This window comes from Melanaphis sacchari, unplaced genomic scaffold, assembly GCF_002803265.2.
Source record: "Melanaphis sacchari strain LSU unplaced genomic scaffold, SCAv2.0 Contig2_pilon_pilon, whole genome shotgun sequence".
NCBI lineage: Eukaryota > Metazoa > Arthropoda > Insecta > Hemiptera > Aphididae > Melanaphis > Melanaphis sacchari.
The window spans coordinates 5,808,216-5,827,759 of record NW_020271173.1 but is presented as its reverse complement, the minus strand read 5'-3'; the positions used below and the strand labels follow the sequence as shown (position 1 = coordinate 5,827,759).

At 25.7% G+C, this 19,544-nt stretch overlaps 1 protein-coding gene and 4 non-coding genes across 6 annotated transcripts in view; 4 read left to right on the top strand and 1 right to left on the bottom strand.

Annotated features, from left to right (window-relative positions):
- The window catches only part of LOC112596121 (discoidin domain-containing receptor 2-like), a 212,128-nt gene that overhangs the window by 46,554 nt on the left and 146,030 nt on the right, over nt 1-19,544 (top strand). Inside the window, exon 2 of one of the 2 annotated variants that reach the window (XM_025341620.1) lies at nt 8,078-8,134. The exons of the other annotated variant lie outside the window; for it this stretch is intronic. The gene's annotated coding sequence lies outside the window, so the exon portion shown is untranslated. The remainder of the gene's footprint in view (nt 1-8,077; nt 8,135-19,544) is intronic. 2 annotated transcript variants of the gene reach the window in all.
- Nucleotides 9,972-10,047, bottom strand: Trnat-agu. Its single transcript has one exon. It is a non-coding gene; the product is annotated as a tRNA-Thr (tRNA).
- Nucleotides 14,780-14,853, top strand: Trnat-agu. Its single transcript has one exon. It is a non-coding gene; the product is annotated as a tRNA-Thr (tRNA).
- Trnat-agu lies at nt 17,672-17,745 on the top strand. The gene has a single exon. It is a non-coding gene; the product is annotated as a tRNA-Thr (tRNA).
- Trnat-agu lies at nt 18,925-18,998 on the top strand. Its single transcript has one exon. It is a non-coding gene; the product is annotated as a tRNA-Thr (tRNA).

Genomic DNA, 19,544 nt, shown 5'->3' with positions numbered 1-19,544 from the left:
GAAACCGATACATTTTTGATAGAACAATAAAACATATACATTTCACCAAAAGTGTTTTCCAGCCATTGTTATATGGTAACCCACGCTTATTCTGTCAGACAAACTAAAACAAAAAAATTCTAGTACATACTACTATTCTACTATAATAGAGTTTATTTATTTTTTTAGTTATTGATTCTATAATTTAATTTTATGATATGCATATGATTCAACAAAAAATCAAATCAGTAAGTTGGGGGCAACATTAATCTAAACTGTAATATCTGTATTAATTTTTCATCTATATTATTTAATTTTTTTAGTATCTATGCAATATTATCACGTGAGCTTAAATAATATAAATTATGAATTCATAAATGTATTATACGGAAAATTGTATGAAAAAAAAACGTAAATAACCATAATATGAAAAAATTATTGAGTGATATATAATGATTATTTTTACAAGTTAATTTTTGAAACATTATTTGCACTTGTTTCAAAAATATAATGTCTTCAGTTTAAATTAACATCATTAAAATTGGAACGCTTCAAAGCTAATTGATCGAATACTCGCAATACTTGCAATATTTTCAATGGTGTACTACAATGTATATATATATAATAGATTATGCACAATAATATTATATTGTGTGGTATAGTGGTTTAAATAATAATCTGATATATATACTTTCAATATCCGACGAACACAGATAGCCTCAAAAATGTCAATAGCCCTCCTCCCCTAAAAGGGAATATATATTATACATCTGTGGGCCATGTAAACAGTAATCGGAGTGCTGACTGCTACAACTTTACTTTAGATAATATTAACGATTGTAGTACTTTAAAATGTAACAAAATGTCCGTGTTGATGCGTTGGTTTTCAATTAATCAATTGTAGATGATATATCCTTACAGTTTTCTATATTCGTCCGGTGAACACGTATATACTTACGTATACATGAATTTGAAAGTTTCACTGGTTAAATAAGAACAAGATTTAAATAAAAATCTATTACAATTATGCAGAGTAATATTATTAACTCGAAAAATTCTAATATATAATTATATTTATTATATTTCAATTTAAACGCTTTGCCTTTGTATATCTAATAAATATGTTATAATCCGTAATAATTATTCAATAATTTTATTAAAATCTGATTTAAAGGTTAATTTTTAAGGTTTTTTTTTAGCAGTGATATATAGCTTTTCAAATATCACGTCTAATATGTGATATCGTTATATTGAAATCAGTTTACTGAAATAGTTGCGTTAAATCATAGTTTTCGTTATCAACAGGGCCAGATTTAGGATGTACGGTAGAACTTACTGATAAATATTAAACGTACTTATTAATTATTATTTTTCCTGGTTATCAAAATATCTATATGATGAATACAAAACTTTGAGAACAAACTATTGAATTCGAGCTACTTAAAATTAATCTATAGAACAAAAATGTTGATACAGGCCAACTCGCTAAATTAAATCAAAAATGAATGCAGCTTACAAAATATACATTTGTAGTAATTTGATTATATCATTTATATATATATATATTAGGCATACTACTTTTTTGTTATTCAAATAACGAACATTTATAATTCATCATAGTATCGTCATAATAATTCCAACATATTATACGTAAACGCGTCTCCTAATTAATATTCATCCAACGAATTCCGTTTCAAAAGAAACAAAAATATGAGGGAAAAATAAAATAAAAAAACGTATATATAATCTTAAATCATCTTAAAAACGTTTTAAAAACTCACAATGACGACGGTTGCGTGTTGCGCCCGATCCAATGATTTATAGAATTCCCAATAGAAACGTTATAAATTATTTATTATGCCCAAACTCCCTTACCTTCACTGATATTTTATGTGTGCGCTCTTTGATGCAGTTTACTGAGGGGGCGTTTTTTCATGTTCACGCGTATACTTAGCATGCTTGTTTGAGCTTCGTTAGTATATACCGAGTGGTTTATGGTACGCATGTACCTGAACGACTAAACCGAACCCTAACTACATACGCGGTTTTGTATGACTCTCGCGACTTTGAACGCAAATAAATGGCGTACAAAGTCGAAAGTAACAAGTCACATCGAATAGTATAATTTTATTATGGTATGCAATATAATAAAATAACAAAATAATCAATATGGTTTTAATTTTATTGAAAACACCAAAGCAATACGATACTACAATTATTTGTTTCAAAAAAAGAAAAAAAACTTTAAAGGACTCCCCTACAGTGTTTATTAATCTAAACTTCAACTATTGGTGTATTATTGTAATTTACTTATGTATACATTATGTATAGGTACTATTGAAGTATATTTTTTATTATGGGTACTCAATTATACTTGAAAAAATATTTTGTTGACACCCCACGAGTACATTATTTCACTAACGATAGTATATTTTAATGATAAATTAATGTCACAAAAAAAAAAAATAATAAAAATAAATTTTTGTTGTTGTCTTTGAACATTTAGTATATTTAATATTATGAATATATTATATAATATACAAATTATTATTTATATACGTTTTCTTATCGTAGAAATAAACTGTTAAAACGATCAATTGGTATTTTATATTTTATTAATAATATTATTTCTTTTCTTAAAAAAAAAGGTACACCAACGAAAGACGAACGTGTCGCAAACAGCCTGTACACAATAATACGATATTATATAATACAATAATACTACAAGTGTGTGTCTATAGTCTATACAGTCGTGTTGCTCAAGGACCCAAAAGAACCCTATATAGTATATAAAGGTATACAGTCATCAACCACGAAGTTTATCCTCTGTTATTTGACGTCCCTTTTTCGTTCGTGTTATTTTAACGTCTCTGCACCCTTCCTGTGCGGTCCTCTATCCGACTATACACTATCATGGCGTAAATACACTATACAGAGTGATTATTTTAACAATAAAATTTGTTTTTTTCACATAATTCAAATTCATTATAAAACTATAATTTTAAAAATTGATTATTACACATAAATGTTTAACTGCATACCTATTACGAAGCAGAATATTTTATTGGAAATTCTGATAAATGTATGAAAATTGAAAATCGAATTTCAAACGAGTAGTTTATTAGTTATAACTTATAATAGTATTTAAAGTTTACAAGAGAAAAGTGTAATGGATCAAAATTTTGAGACGTATTTCGGTGCCATTTTTTTTTTTACTCATTTATATTTTATTAAATCTCTTAACTGTGAAAAGTGATGAGTAATAACTAACATCTTTTTAAATTTAAAGTTAAAAGCGTTACAAAAAGTTGTGTATTTAACTTCTATATTATTTTATGTTATATGCTTCAAATAATGAAACTACAAAAATAGACTGCCGTTTAAAAACTGAAAACCAGTCAATAAATGTACAACTTTGTGTACCTATCTTAAATTTTTCAAAAACCGAAAAAAATGCCAAAAAAGTTAATTTATTTCCAAATACTTATTTTTTACAATGATTCACCCTGTATGCTATCACCGTCGTCGTCGCGGATCTCGCCCTTCTAGTAAGCCAAACATTGCCGTGCGTGCCGTCGGTCATGTTTTTCAATACGGGATTATCCACCACTCACTCCCCTATCCACAACACCACCACAATCTGTAGCTCATTGACGTTTACTAATTTGCATTTCATTCCGTTTGAACTTTAAACGCCAACGTAATATTATTATTTTATTATATTGTTTACGACAGTGGATGTTATAGAATACGTAAGGCACAATATTTACTTACAAGTTGTAAGTCACCACCTGCAACGAAAACTGTACTGATATACGGCTCAAAACAACCCTCAAACTATAGAATATATAACATTATCTACGGTATACTGCAATAATCCTTTATTTGTAAAATCTTTGTAATACCAGTGTTGTGTTTCCATTTACAAATAATAAAAACAATTATGACAAATCTTCTATGTAAAACCGTACCTTTATAATCGTATATAAGATCGAAATTACTAACATTTACTGTCCGACTTCATTAATTGTTTATTATCCTAAAAACTATCAATTTTGCATTCACGTTTCGAAATTATTTTGTTAACCCATAACAAAACATATTATTATATGTGTATAAATAATATACAAATAAACTATCAACTTGTGTCGTTATATTGGTCAATGATCTCATAAAATCGAATGGAAGAACACATAGAGTAACGTGAAATGTCTAGAGTATACATATATACGTATATAGTGAAAAAATAAAATGAATCTAAAATGTATATACCTACTATACTTTATGTAAAATATGTATATGAGTATGTATAATATATATATATATATAAGTGTACCAAAGTACACAATTTGTAGACTTGCCTAAATTCGGTCTAGAATAATAACACAGGATGAAATGAATTTTACGATCCGTGTACCGTGAAAAAGTCAAGTGCCTAGAAATGTCACTGAGACAAATTGTCCTCACAAATCACGTGCACATCGCACATATTATACGAACTAGCGCACTTGCGTATGCTACTATTTCTCGTTTTGTTTTTTTTTTTTTATTCAACTCATTATACCTGGTGGAAGTTAGGGGCGTATTGTATTGTTTACATTTATACTTGCGAGAAAAAATTGCTCGTGTTTATGTCATTTTTCAAATAGCATTTTATATCATATTATATAAATATAATATAATATGTATAATACATTACATACGTTGCTGTCAGCGTATTTCCTTTTGGAAACCAATACGCTCCGCTCTTATTATAAATCATACAATAGCTACCTAATATATAATATATATTACGAACATTTCTAATATTAAACGTGTATAGTATAATTTTGATTTTTCCGTAGATATATTTTGTTTGTTGTTTTTTTAAGAAAAAAAAAACGCCATCCAAGACTATAAATAATTTTCGATCGCACGCGTGTTTCAATAAAACACTTCATGTCATTGCATACAGAAGTCTAAGACTTAAGTTTATGTACATATTATATTGTGTAGATGTGATGTATAGGTTTTGTGTAAGCGAAAGCAACAAATCATATGAGAGTAAAATACTCTATTCATAAATCATAATAATGTATAATATAGCTATAGTTTCGTCCATAATGTATTAATTTTAAATTCGGTAGCAGGAGTGTTGTAGTTTTATATAAACATTATTGAATACATTTAAAAACGAATCTATAGGAAAATATGTATACAAATATCGGTTTAAACGTGTGTTTGTAACTTAGATTAAAATACTAATACAAAGCTATTCATACCGGTCAAAAATGTAAAATTTAGAGTAGAGAGCTGATATCTGATGTATTTTATTAAACCGTTGAAATATTAATTTATTGGAGATGTAAACAATACATTATATACCTACTGCAACTCATATTTTTTTTTAGAATAATTAGAATATTTGAAAAATTGTTGTGAAAGTCGACCAGAAGTCATGGTAATTTAAAAAAAAAATACTCAATATCTAGATATTATGTATCGTACTTTATTTTACTTTTATGAGTACCACGGTATATCGCGTATTAACTATAATATATTTCAATAGAAATACTATAAATAACTCTGAGCGGGTTTTTTCTTTTTCAAATGGTAAATAAAAATCGTTAACATAATTTATTTCACGATAAAATATTATAATAGTATCGTGTAGCCAAAAACTTAACGGTCAGTATTCACTTGACCTCTTCTGTATTCGTTTCATCGACGTTAAATTATCGTAATTAAGTGGGATTAAAATCAGAGGATAGTAAAAAAAAAAAACCGCTCTACAACGCGGTTGTATCATCCGGTGTTTTGTTTTTTAAAGACTGTCCCACATTATGCAGTTATCGATTTGAAAATCCATCCATCCTAATATTCTATATACACCTGATTTATTATGAACTCATCTCGTTCTATACAGATACCTGGCGCAGATGTAATGCGCCTGTCTGTAACACACAACCTACAGAGTCACTATACATTAGACCTACACACAAATACAAATTGTTTTCCAGTTATATTATAGATGTACGGACATTAATTTACGAGATGATTATCCGGTGCGGCGGTGTTACCCATATTTATTATACATACGTATATAATATATCGTTGTTGTTGTTGTTGTTGTTGTTGTTGTCGTCGTTCTGTACGATTGGGGCGGTTTATTCGTTGCGCACTCGCACTTTGTCTTCCGTTAGTCGTTAAGACGTGAAAGATATCAGCGGACGGACGATATCGCCCCCTTGTCCCGTATACTATACTTTCGGATGCTGTGTGTATAATATAATATATCTGTAACCGACCACGACGACGAAAATGATGATAATAATAATGGCTTGTTTTCTTTGTGCTACAAATCGGTTGCTCAGACCGTATATATATATATATATATATATATATAATATATATATATATACTATATACGTGGCTGACGGACGAGGGATGTTCTAGCTAGGTGTACCTATAGTTTAATTTTGCCAAAACTTTACGCACGCGGCTCTTATATTTTTCTCGCGGCCCCTTTTTTTCTCTTAACCTAACCATTCGTTTCCCGCGATGTTGCACACACACACACACACACACACACGCGTATTATATATTGGTATAACAATATGGTGTGTATTATTGCACATGACCGGTATTACTTACCTCGTCCAAGAACACTGTACCAGCTGTCATCGTTCCGGAAAAACGCATCAATTGCGTAAATACCTCATACTTTTAGCTATATATATATATTACTGAACTGTATTTGTTTTACCAGGAAAACGATGTCGGCCAACACACATACGTCGTCTTTATAATATTATACGTATACTTGTTGCACCGCTTACGTGTCATAAATCTTCTTTTAAAAGTTCTTAGACACATTTTTCTGAGCTAAATATTTAGGTATAATATTTCAAACGTTTTTCCAGGACTGAAATAAACGACGCGAGATCTGATAGAGTTTTTATGATTACTCTAATTTATACAAAAACATTTAATTTGTAATACACTTAGTTATATAATGTTAAGTGATTCTTTTTCATATTAATATACGTTATAACAAAATGTATTATAATTTTTGAAAATATTTTTTGTGCAATATTTGAAAACGTAACAAATCAACAGTTTTGAAAAAAATATGTATATTTAACTATTTTTTAATTAATTTATTTTTTTGAACAATACATATTTTTAATTTCATCTTCCGAGGCAAAGTATTTTTATTTTTTAAAGTTTAATGTATAAAATCAAATTTTCCACTAATAATTTACTAAAACGTTTAAGCTTATTTAAGCGAAGTATAGACCAACACTTTTCAGGTTATTTCCTTAATGCCACTTTGTTTCAATCAAGTAAACTACTTAAGAATGATTACGATAATTTTTAGTTATTTTTTTAAAACGTTAAATAGTATAATGGCTATAAACAATGAAGAAAAATATATATATAAATGTTAATAATCTTAAGTATTACTGTTAAAAGAATCACTCTATAAATTATAATTCTACCCCAAAACAGTAACGTATCCGTAAATGGAATGTCTATTAACTGACACTTTATTTTAAGCTCAGTTTAGATTAAATTACTACAAATTATAAAATTAAGCTGTAAAAACATTAATTTAAGCAAAAACCATTTGATACGACAATACAGTTAACGGATAAATAAAACTTAATTTTAGAATTTATGTATAAATACATATTATTAGTAAAATCACTAATTTTCAAGAAACAAAAAAGTCTAAAAATGATTGTGGTATTGTCTATAATAGATTTTCATACTTTGCAGCTAATTTTATCAAAAAAATAAATATGTATAAATTGTTTATATTTTGGTGATAAAAACTAAATTATCGTTTTATAAATATATAGCGTAATATATTGATATATATAAAAAAAAAAAATGACAAAATTGACTTATTTTCTTGTCCATACACCCTTCGAAATACATTATATACATCGAAATCATTTTTATTATTTTAAAAAAAAAATAGTAATAATAACTGCGTGAACATCCAAATATGTTTTATTAAATTAATGTATCCATTATACCTTTTAAGTAAAATATTATGATTTATGATAAACTATACTAAAATATACTTATTATATATTTTATTTTATTTCAGGTACGAAACAAATCGTTGAGTGAAAATTTTGTATTTGTACTTAAGGCATTATTACAGGTAATATTATATTGCTATAGCTTTTGTGTTATTACAGTATAAAATGTATTCAGTTTCGACTATGTGTAGAGCACAGTATTTATTATTTATTTATATTAGGATCATAAAGTTAATTTCAATATATAGAATTGCATATTTTAAATTCTACAAAACATTAATAAATTATTTGAATTCTAAGAGTTTAAAATAAACCACTGACGAGTATATGATACATACTCGTACCTACTACATAGCACATTACCGCTAATTGTCGGCGATGATGACTCATCTCTCAGTGTTATTTGAAGGTTTATTTATTTAATAATAATAAACGCTTATAATGGACTTAGTGCAAATGATTCAATATTAAAACATACATAAGCGTTTTAAAGTTGTTTAACGTGCAGAATATAATATAACAAATAAAAATGTATAGATAATTAAAAGATAATAATGGTAAACTATTTATGATTAGATCAAAGGTTTTAACCTGGTTGAATTTTTATTTAAAAAAAATTAAGTTTTTAGTGAATTTCTAATTAATATTCTATTAATAAGAACAAAACGACATTAATTTTAGCGGTAGGCATTTGTGTAGAATGTTTAAGATACACGAGTTTTAAAACAATGGACATTGAAAGGTATTTGACTCAATAGTTCTTAAGTAAAAACATTAAACTTGAGAATTAAGTAATTTATAGACTCAGAGCACATGCATCAATACATTTTTTTCACTTTTCAAGTGGCTCTATGTTAAAATATTCTGCCAATTACTTAAGACATGTATCAGTTTTGTTTATTTAATAAGCTAATACACATATAAACCAGCTATTCTGAACAAGTTTATCTATTAAACTAACTTGACGAAGGTTCTAAATTACTGATCCATATTCTAAAATTAAATGAACTAAAGAGAAATACTGCACTTTTAAGCAACTTAGATTATTGAATTTTCAACAGTTTTGGTGTATAAACTCAAATGTACAGGAAGCTTTATTTATTATTAAAAGATAAATGTCTTGATAATAGAATACCTAGATCTTTTATTTATGATACTACTATTAAATCTAGACCATTAATTTTATATTTATATATTAAGTTTGAGTTTTGATGCGAAAAAGAGATTTGAGAATATTTATTTACATTAACAATTTAGCCATTCAATGAACACCAATTATAAAATTTTATCTTTATCAGATTGAAGTATATAATTTTCATTAGTAGAATAAATTGGCCTATAAAGCTTAAGGTCATCGGTGAACATTAAGACTATTTTTGATGTAATTAATAAATAATAGAAGATTATAAGTGATAGGTATCCATTTGACCATCTAGATGTAACTTTAAAAATGAATAACTTAATAAGTATAACTTGTTAAATGTTATTAAATAAGTATGATTTAAACCATTTAATTATAAGTCCAGAAATACTATTATATTCAAATCTTTTTAACAAAATGGATATATTAACACTAGTAAATGCTTTTTTTTTCTCCTTTAAAAAATGTTTTGGATAAAAAACACTATATTATAAAACCAATACATTACTGCGTTTAGGCATAGAATCTTAAAAGTTAGAAATATGTTGTTAAATATAATATTAGTAAAACATTATTATGTTTAAGCACATTAACTCATAACCCGTTTAAATTAATAGTGTATAATTCGTATAACTTATTCAAATGCACAATTTATAAAATATGTAAAATCAATTGTAATTATTTTAAATATTAATAAAAAATAAAAGTATCTCTCTAAATAAATAAATTATAAAAATTAGGTATGAAAGTTAACATGAAAAAAAAAAAAATAGAAAATAAGTGCAAAAACTCAATTTTTGTTGCGTGGTTCGCAAACAAGGCACTGGAGAGATTCGAACTCTCTCGATCTCCAGTTTACTAGACAGGTGCTTTAACCAACTAAGCCACAGCGCCAGTGGCCATCGCTGAACATACTTAACGTATTTAGCTCATAGTATAATTTAAAATTGTAATAATATGCACTTTGTTTATAGTTAGTCAACATCAGCATTTAATAATATTTAATGATATTACTGATATTAGTATTCAAACAATAATAACTATATAAATAATAATTATTAGTTATTAATATTGTTACCTTCAACTAGTCAGTCTTATAACTAGGTACCTAACCTATATACCTAGAATTTAACATTTAAATTGTACTTAATTCATAATATTAGGTAGGTACTTATATCTAAAGGAAAATTGGCACTAATTCAATGAAATAATTCTTCTTTTTTTATTATCTATTTCCTTGCTAACATAATATTATTTGACTAATGCTAGTGATTATATTATATTCTTTGTAGTTTAAATTGACAAAATCATATTAAGTTGGTAAATTTCAACGAATCCTTATTTATTTTTTTTTTCAATAAATATTGTAGGTATTTAAAGTACGTGTTTATTTTTTTGAACGCTGATATACTTTAAATATATAGACAAATAGTTAATTAGATAATATAATATTATATATGTATAAATCTATTATGGATAATATGGCTTTATAACAGACATTGTACCGACAGCATTATTTTCGTAGTAAACAGCAACTAAATTTTTTACTTGTTAAAGCTATATATTTTTAGGTATAGAAAATTGAAATAAAGACACTATCATACCTAACTTCCGTGTATTTTAAACCTTATCATCAATGATAATAAATAAATAACTAAGACTATTATCAATTTTCATTAACTCAAAAAGTAGATACCTATTGCAGTTACTTGTTTGAATTTTTATTAATTATTTATTTTTATCAACATGTTATAAAATGTCTTACCTAATTAAAAATTTAGTTAAAAATAAAAAAATAAATATATTATCATTAAAAAATATTCATTAAATAGTATTAGTTAGGAAGATAGTAAATATTCTAAATATATTAAAAGAAAGTCTTTAAATATAATTAATAATTCCAAAAATCAGAAATTGAATTAATTAAATCAAAATTTGGAGTAATCAACGATCATATTCGGTGAATAAATTACCAAGTGACTAGTATATATTAGAAATAGATAATTTATCAACACATTCAAGCGATTATACTATTATAACTTCACCAAATAATTGTATCTATAAACATAATTTCACTGTAAATGATTAAAGTAGGTAGGTACCGAGACGGTGCTGAGTTATGTATATATATTATTAATTATTATGTTGATATGTAGATTAAAATCTCATCACAAAGCTGACCGATTATTTTATGTTATCTATAATAAATTAATACATTATAGTAAATTGTTAAATATCATTAACACTGACTCGAGCAGATTAAAATGTATACGATAATATCGTATAGTATAATATATATATATTACGATATTGAGCATTCCAACTGTCGACACCAGCTGCAGTTACACGATCGCTGTTCCTTGCAGCTTGCCAAAGGGCGTGAATGGTGGACATTTTTTACAGATTGGGAGAGAGGTGTTTAAATGTTCAATCCAATGTGACGAATCCATATATACATAAGTACTTATACTACAGCCATGTTTAAGAGCGAGTACGGTCTTACAGTGAAACGAGAAACGTCTTATCGGTAACGAAACCGCATTGCGACGACAGAAGTTTGAGCTGCGCGCGTGCGCTCGTGTTTGCACCTCACCAAAACGTTTTTAAGTATACCTTTTTGTAATATTTGAGGCGGCAAAATAAACATTGAAACTCTAGCAAAAAATAATATGATTTATATGCAAATTTACGTGTACTGTGACGCACTGTCGCTATATTATATACATGGTATATCTATGTATTTATACGTTGAAATTAGTATATTAACCAGGGGTGATCGACCAAAATTTTCAATTAAACAATTTCAGATATTATACGTTACTATAAAATGTACAGCAAAAGTTCTTAACCATAATTCTTAGAATTTGAATTAAGGGTGTCGTGAAATTATTTCTAGTATAAAGCAATCATACATAGTTTTCACAATTTAAAAAAAAAAATTATTTTTTGAAAGGTATAGTGTATATTATATTTATTGCATTAATTATCTATAATTCATTTGTTTTAAATATACTAATATATGTGTAAATTATATTGTTTTATGATATATAGTTAGAGAAAACTTAAGTTATAAAATAATATAATTATAAATACCTACACAAAATACTATAATATTATAGAGCACTTTTGAATTTTTTTAAAATATCTAACTTTGGGTGACGCATGGCTTAAAAAAGGTTGGGAATTTCTGCTATAAAGTATTAATTTTTGTAATTCAAAATAGCCCACTATGTTTTCACTGTTGAATATACTGCAATGCTACATATAACATTTACCGAAAACTGCAATATACATTAATTCCTGCCTAGTACCTTGCTAGTAATACGGCTATTTCCTGTTTGTATTTTAAAACAATAGTCTGTGGTTGTTAATGTTACCTACATAGTTAGATTGTGCATGGTGATGATGGTCATATCCCTATACTAAAAAAATTATTATTATTATTATATTTTCTCTATACTCTAAATACCATTACATGTGGCAAATACTTCACTGCTATATTTATAAACAAATATATTTTCAGTTACCAACTATGCATTTTAAAATATAACTGATATAGCTAATCTACTACAATATTAATTGATTGTTTTGTTTTTAAAAGTTTAACATTTTTATAAATCATTTTTCTCATTAATATGTAATTGTATACTCAAGTAGTAGTACAGTATAAAATACCATGTAGTTAAGCTATATTTACGACGCATAATGATACTCAATCGAAATCCCGTTTGCTTTTCTTGTACTGTAAACAAAAATAAAGTATACCTATTATAATATAATGTTTGGGGCGGGTACAAACTAGTAAAATTGAACAGGTTAACTTCCAGAACGAAATGAGAAATCATAATTGATTAATATGATCGATGATGTTGTTAAATAATATTTGATTATTTATAATAAAATGAGGTATAATTGTACAAGCCATAATAGGTAATAATGTAATATAATAATAACATCCAAGGTCCAAGCAATATGTTCACTATCACATATCTGATATCTATTTAGTATGTATATTGTACAGTATACGTGGTATAATATGCAAGCAAACGTACCATACTAAATAACACGTACCTATTTATTTTAAAAAATCTCTTCCTATTTAACTTTTAGGTATTTGATTTGTATACTTAGTTATACTAGAAATTATATTTTAGGTAGGAGATTTGTATGAAAAATAGTTTTTCATAAGGTTTAAAAATTATAACTATTAATTACAATGTAACTAACGAAAATTTATTCACTTAATAATATTTAAATCTTTAAATTTTTAATGCATTGATATAATTATAAAAGGTTTTGCCCGGTTTAAATAAAAAAAAATCACCTTATTTATATGTTTATGAATAAGTGTAATAAAATATTAGATATTTTACTGCAGTTGTATTATAGTCTTATTCTTTTTTTTTTTATTATTAGTCTTATTCTTGTTTAAAAGGAAAACATAAAAATACATTATTTTCAAATGATTTTAGGTATATATATATTTATATTTATTCTAAGGTAAATACGTATTATACGTATTATTGAGGTATCAAATGTGTTTTGTGCAGTATAATTTTTAGTTGCTTACATATAAATATTATATAATATTATTACTAAATAGATGTAGTAAATATTTTAGTTATCTATACTATTGATGTATTTATTCAAAATAAATCAACTATATAGTCGTTTATAGCATAGATTAAATATTTAAATATATTAAGTACCTACCTATATTTAATCTATGACTAAAGATAATTTGTAATTTATACCTACTGGGTACTGGTCATTTCAATCGTTATACTTAAGTCGTAAAAAGATCCAAAGATGATTTTATAACCTTCGAAGCTTCAACATCATATAAGATAAAAAAGTAGGAAGTTCATTCCATATACTTTAAGTAAATCAATGGAGTTAACAATATATATATATATATATATATATAAAGAACAAAAGTAATATTATTGTTAATAGATACGTACATTATTCGATATCAATAATCATTATTGTATCTGACGATTGAAATGTTTAAAGAGCTACGGATGCAAATAAAAAATTCACTGTATAATTAAAACTTATAAATACACCAACATAGTGCCATATTTTGTGATAACTTTGCCTGGGCGAATAAGTCAAATTTTACAGTTGGGTATTATTTTAAATTATGATACCTACTTTCTTATGAATTTTTAGGGATCCTGTATAGCCTATTGTTACCTATTAGCATAAAACAATGTTGAAATGACACTCGATTAGCTATTAGGTACTTATGCTAATTACTAATAACTAAGCAATTTAGCAATGATACATATTTCACACATACTTAAAATTAGGATTACTAAATAATTAATACTAATATGGGTTTTATTAACTAATGTTGTACCTAAAGAGTAGATTAATAGATACTAAATATCTATATCTACAAATATTAGGTATTAATGTACACAATAATGTATTATCATGTGATGCAATCGCTTAAAATAGTGTACGGTAGATTCACATATCATATTGTGGGTCTAATGAGTAATAACTAATAATTTATAAGCAGATATTAATAAGAATAATAAATATACAAAAAAATGCTAACTATTCAAACGACCATGATATAAAAATAATTTAACAAATTATTGCACTCGCCATCACTGGCGCTGTGGCTTAGTTGGTTAAAGCGCCTGTCTAGTAAACAGGAGATCGAGAGTTCGAATCTCTCCAGAGCCTAGTTGAACCGCGCAATTGCTTCAACAATTTTTTCGTATTTTTTTCCAATATTTTTTTTCTGTTTATTTAGATTGTTTTGTTCTTTTAGGTTTTAAAAGATCATTAAAATGCATTAAAAAAACACACAAGCAAATATTATTACACATACAACATCCTATAGACAATATAATATAATAATAATATATGAGTGTTATGATAAACATTTTAAAAATGCGCTCATCTGTAAATATCTTTATACATACCATTTTATGTTGCTTAAAGCGTTTTTATTTTTTTTGATATCTTAGAAAATTATTAAAATCATTCCTTCATACAGATTCTTTTTAATATTCACTTATTAAACATTATTTAGTATTGACATCAAACAAATAATAGCACTACGGCAGATACTTTTGTTTTATATGAAAATTTGATAAATCTACTATAAATAAATAATGTAAGTATATACACCAAAATTTGTTCTGCGCGAAACCATTTTTCTGTTTAATCATTAATCTTATTGTTACGCAACCACTATAAATTGTTGGTACTGACATGAGTCCACCTTTAAAATATTTTGAACTAGTATTAAAATATATTTAAGATTAAACATATTAACTTTTTTTCAATATACCATTAAAATTGCTTATATTAATTCTTCTAAGTAGCGGATGAGTATGACTCCTCTCAGTCTATAAAATACTGATTAAATTCCGTTGATCTCTGGCTAAACCTAAATAGCTTTAACTATATCTATAGCATAACCCGTAATGAAAAACTTACACAATAGACTAAGAATTTATCACATGAGGTTTTTGGTGGTTACTTGTTCTCCAAGATGAAACGAAACCTCTATTTTGTTCATTAAATAACGTACCTATATATACAGTCGATTGTCAAGCAAATATTATCGTCCATTTTACATATTTTAAAGATGAATTTTTTATACCGAAAAATTTAAAAGAAGCAATTATTGGACTCTTTGCAACTGTAAATATTTAATACATAATTGAATTTCTTATTAAAAAAAAAAATTAAAGTGTATAGGTATTATAGGTACCTGTATGTCTGTATATATATATAGATATTTATCTAATATAAACAACCCAATGAATAAATTATAAATAATAATAATTTAAGAAATTAACCATATTTTTGTTGTTAAAGCTCAAAAAAAAAAAAAAATAAATAAATAAATAATAATTATTAATGACTATTTAGATACTTTTATTGGTACCTCATATCAATGATTATATTGCAAAAACAGTATAGTTTACAATATAATATTATAATCAATGCTCGTATCACTCCGGGTATTTAATTTTACTGAATATTTGTATAGTAGGTTAAGGGTTTTACATATACCTATCGCCAGTATTTAAAAAGATAAGCTATCAATATTTTATGTTATTTAATATTAAATAGGTATTATAGCATAAGCTAATTAACTTCAAAATATCTGCACGTCAATTAATCTTGCTCGTTAATTTATTATCCGCACTACAGAATTTAAAATAAAATGTATTTATAGATTTCAGTTTTAACGTTTATTAGGTTTTATAAAATACGAGATTATTGTACTATTTACCACAGTTCACTTTAATATAGATATTTAATTTTAAATTTAGTTAAATAAACGTGATCGAGTACGCTGTTTACTCGTTTAAATTAAAATGGGATCCAAAAGAAAATATTAACATAATAATTAATAACAATAATACATATACCTTCAACGTAGGTAAATAATAATTAGGTATTTAATCATATTATACTTATGTATACATACATGTACAGTACCTACATTAGTTTTTTTTTTTTTTTAATTATATAATAGGTACATTTAAATTCATATTCATTGAATATATAGATTATTCCAACAAATCGATTATCTTCAAGCCCTCAACCTCACCCACAATCAAAATCAAAATTACCTAGTGTGATTAGTGTAAATAATCGAGCGCTTGGGGCACTACGGCACCTACAGATTAATGTTATGCACGTAAATGCATTAGATATGTATAATCATTACGAGCTACGTGCTTAGGATATAAATAATATTGTTATGTATTTGTTTATATTTGAAACCATCGTTTATTATGTTCCTATTAAAAAAATTAATCAGGAAAAACATTGTTATCACTGAAAATAGTTCAGATTACGATTTACGAACATAATACCTATGGAGGTATCAGGTAGGTATACCTACTTATTGTCACGATTTAAGTGATGTTATTGATTATTACAGAAACAAAATTATAGCTTGTAAATAGTATTCATTAATTTTCGTAATCTAAGTTTATTCTGCACGAAATGTATTTATTAAAATATGAAATATTAATGCAAACAAACATAATGGGTATTGTTTATGGTCTTATGGGTAGGTATATCAAAGTATCTTAGTATCCTAATCCTATGGCGGTAGTTAATAGTTATTAATGTTATTATATTATTTGTGAATCGTGATATATTATGATTATTTTATGTAAGTTCAGTGACGCAAAAAGAGGGGGGGGGATCGAGCCCATCCCCAAAAAATCCACTCTAAGATCCTTTAAAAATTGATAGTATAGGTAGGTAATAAATGTTTTTATATTAGATATTTTTAATAAAAGTTATTTTCACCGGTATTATTTCAAAAAGAAAATAGTTTTTATGAAACAAAATAATATTACAATAAACAGTATTACTTATAGAAAGTAGTATTAAATAAAATAATACATAATAAATAATAATATCTAAATAAATAATAATTATATAGTTATTAATGGATAATTATAATTTTTATTAGTTGCTTTAAACTGCTATTATCACTATAAAAATACCATCGAGTCAACGTGGTGGCGCCGTGGCTTAGTTGGTTAAAGCGCCTGTCTAGTAAACAGGAGATCGGGAGTTCGAATCTCCCCGGAGCCTTTTTGCGATATTTTTCAGATAATTTTTTTTCAATATTACATCATAGGAAATGTTTCAATACACATAACACATTTTTTTTTTCAAAACCTCAGCATTTCTTTTTTTTTTTTTTTGAACGTTACTTATGCAGAATATTACATAATATTATTATTTCAGAAAAAGTATTATTTTATATTTTTATGACTCCAAAATCTTCATCACTTATTCAATTCAATGACGAGACAGCTATAATAACATATTTATTAATTACGTATAATATGATATATCATAAAATCATACTTATTGACGTACTGGCTAATCAAATAAAACTTGAAAAAAACATCATTTTACAATCAAAACTATTTATTACAATAATCTTGATTTTGAAATTAAATAATAACATAGGTATTGATAAAATATTTTTTAGCGGTTTCAAGTAAAATATTTTAAAATCCAAAATTCCAAAACCATGTTTTTTTTTTAAAAAAAACAATACATATTAGGTAATTATTATTATAATAATGATCTATAAATTAACAAACTAAGTTCGCTGTTTTACATTTTGAGTGAAGCATTGAATGAATTAATTTTATATAATGATGTGTTTTGTTTTTTATTTATTTATGCATCGTCTAGCTGTATTAATCATGAATAAAATGAGGATTATTCTCATCAAACGATTTTAGTTTTTAGTAGAATATTATAATTTATTATATTTTATTAAATACAATGAATTTTCTAGACTATTTAGATAGATTGGATTGAAGCTATACCTACTAACATTGTGTTTTAGACTGTACCTAGTGAAATTGAACCAATTAAGAAGTAATTGATTATCTAGCATTTTTTTTTTTTTTTTTAAAGTATTGTCACCAATTTATATATTAAAATATAGTAAACTTGGCAAGATTATAAAAAATAAATAATCTAATAAAAACTATTGGACAAGAACAATTAAGATATTAATATTTAATACATAGGTAAGTGTGGAAACAATAAAATTAATGATATTAATGTTCTTGTTTTTAATTACAAAATAAACTATATACATTTAACACGCGTTAAAAGTGGTGGGATGTCATATTTTTGTAGTACATACAAATCATATAGTTATTACCTATAAAAATGTTTATTTTAAATTAAAGTTATTAGATCAGTCGTTTACTTTTTATGCTTAGTATATCGCCAGTCGGGTATACTGGCGCCGTGGCTTAGTTGGTTAAAGCGCCTGTCTAGTAAACAGGAGATCGGGAGTTCGAATCTCCCCGGAGCCTTTTTGCAGTGTTCAAAGAAATTTTTTTTCTTATTGTTTATTCATAAGGAATTCAAATATTATATAATACATTTTTTCATAATATAATATAACCACACCATTTCATTTTTTGTGTCTATCTATATATATTTCTACTGTATAATAATATGTTCAGTCGTTCAGTGGCATAATGTATAGAAGGCTAGTACATTATTATTTCTAAAAGAGTATTACCTAATAAGGTATTTTTATTTTTATGAGTCCGTAATCGTATGTTATTCTATTGAATACAACATTATAATAAAATATTAGCATTTATTGTAAATATGACATTTATTGATGTACCATAAAAAGTTACCTAACATGTATTATTTTAAATGTAGTATTTTTTGCTAAAATTATTTCTAAAAATATTACAAAAATATAAAATAATTATTTAAACAAGTATTTGTTTTGTCCATGTTTATAGCAATTCAATTATTATAAAATACATTGCAAACAACCGTAATTTTTAATGTCAAAATTTAAACAATTGTTGAATTTTTTTTTTTATATCTTAATAAAACTA